This window comes from Papio anubis, chromosome 8 (genome assembly GCF_008728515.1).
Source record: "Papio anubis isolate 15944 chromosome 8, Panubis1.0, whole genome shotgun sequence".
NCBI classification, from domain to species: domain Eukaryota; kingdom Metazoa; phylum Chordata; class Mammalia; order Primates; family Cercopithecidae; genus Papio; species Papio anubis.
The window spans coordinates 21,327,107-21,329,350 of NC_044983.1; the positions used below are offsets into that span (position 1 = coordinate 21,327,107).

At 43.0% G+C, this 2,244-nt stretch overlaps 1 pseudogene across 1 annotated transcript; it reads left to right on the forward strand.

The window, feature by feature from the left end:
• Positions 1–1,614: 1,614 nt before the first annotated feature.
• On the forward strand, positions 1,615–2,032 carry LOC108587185 (annotated as a pseudogene). Its single transcript, XR_001905428.3, has one exon. The product of XR_001905428.3 is annotated as a 60S ribosomal protein L34 pseudogene (transcript).
• Positions 2,033–2,244: the final 212 nt, after the last annotated feature.

The following is a 2,244-nucleotide window of genomic DNA, read 5'->3' on the forward strand; positions in this document are numbered from 1 at the left end:
GTGCCAATGTTCAGGATTAAGCAAGAGTTGGCCAGGCACGGTGGCTCACGCCTGTAATCCCAGCACTTTGGGAGGCTGAGCCGGATAACAAAGTCAGGAGATCGAGACCATCCTGACTAACATGGTGAAACCCCATCTCTACTAAAAATACAAAACCAAAAAATTATCTGGGTGTGGTGGCAGGCACCTGCAGTCCCAGCTACTCAGGAGGCTGAGGCAGGAGAATGGTGTGAACATGGGAGGCAGAGCTTGCAGTGAGCCGAGATCACACCACTGCACTCCAGCCTGGGTGACAAAGCGAGACTCTGTCCCCCCTCCCCTCCCCAAAAAAAAAAAAAGATTAAGCAAGCAAGAGTCGGTGCCTTTTTCAGACCCAGGAGTCAAAGTCCTTTAACTTGACAGCCCAGGATTGGTTAACAGGATTTTACACTGCAGGAAGTCCTTGCATTCTCTCTAACATGTCACAGATTAATCATGTCCAGTAGTTACTGCCTGCAGCACTTCAAACCATTATATTAAAGTGGTTAGGTTACTTATTGCACATGTCTAATTGCAACAATCTAGTGACAGAACTATGTCCGAAAGCATCAAAAATGTGATAGATTTTATGCCAAACTTACCAAAGTAAGACAACTAACTTTCCTCTCCATCATTTTTAAAAAAAGGTAAATGCAGCCAGGCATGGTGGCTCACGCCTGTAATCACACTTTGGGATTATACTTTGGGAGGTCAAGGCAGGTGGATCACCTGAGGTCACAGCTTTGAGATCAGCCTGGCCAACATGGTGAAACCCTGTCTCTACTGAAAATACAAAAATTAGCTGGGTGTGGTGGTGCGTGCCTTTACTCCCAGCTACTTGGTAGGCTGAGGCAGGAGAACCTCTTGAACCCAGGAGGCAGAGGTTGCAGTGAGCTGAGACTGTGCCACTGCACTCAAGCCTGGGTGAAAGAGCAAGACTCTGTCTCAAAAATACAAAAAAAAAAAATAACGTAAATGTGGATATCAGTTTTCGAAATTCAGCATAGGGATAATCTCCTTTCACTTAAATACTGTAAAAGAAAACAGGGACAGAGTCAAGAACAAGCATAGAATAATTTCAACTATTTCAAAAGAGCGTCATCACACCTTTCCAAGATTGTTAATCTAGACAACTGCTTAGGTAAGTTTCACTGCTACAGCCTTCAAACCGGTGCAACACTTGTATGTATTTTATTTTCAAGTACACACATGAAGGCCTAAACGTAATAAAAGGGTTGGAATAAAAAATTAGTAGAAAGTTGGCTGCGCACAGTGGCTCATGCCTGTAGTCCAGCATTTTGGGAGGCTGAGGCAGGTGGATCACCTGAGGTCAGGAGTTCAAGACCAACCTGGCCAATATGGCAAAACCCTATCTCTACTAAAAATATAAAAATTAGCTGGGCGTGGTGGCAGGTGCCTGTAATCCCAACTACTCGGGAGGCTGAGGCAGGAAAATCACTTGAACCAGGGAGGCAGAGGTTGCAGTGGGCCGAGATCGCACCATTGCACTCCAACCTGGGCGACAAGAGTGAAACTCCGTCTCAAAAAAAAAAAAAAAAATGGCTCTTCCAGGGACGTTGTCTGCAGGTACTCAGAATGGTCTAGCGTTTGACATACCGACGCAGGCTTTCCTATACAATACAGCCTCTAACAAAACTAGGCTGTCCCGAACCCCTGGTAATAGAATTGTTTACCTTTATACCAAGAAGGTTGGGAAAGCACCAAAATCTGCATGTGGTGTGTGCCCAGGCAGACTTCGAGGGGTTCGTGCTGTAAGACCTAAAGTTCTTATGAGATTGTCCAAAACAAAGAAACATGTCAGCAGGGCCTATGGTGGTTCCATGTGTGCTAAATGTGTTCGTGACAGGATCAAGCGTGCTTTCCTTATCGAGGAGCAGAAAATTGTTGTGAAAGTGTTGAAGGCACAAGCACAGAGTCAGAAAGCTAAATAAAAAAATGAAACTTCTTTGAGTAATAAAAATGAAAAGAGTTGCTGTAAAAAAAAAAAAAAAAAGTCAAGTCTCATTTTTAAAATTACTACTTAACCCAAGTGAATGTCACTTAGTTTTAATAATGGTAAACACAACTAAAGCAATTTTAGAGAAATCCTAGTCAATATAAATTTCTTAAGGGCAAGGCCAATCTTTCCTGAATATTAAAACTTTGTACCCGTATCACAGTTTTTCTTCATTGCCTAAAGAAAAGGATCTGAAACCAACTTAAATT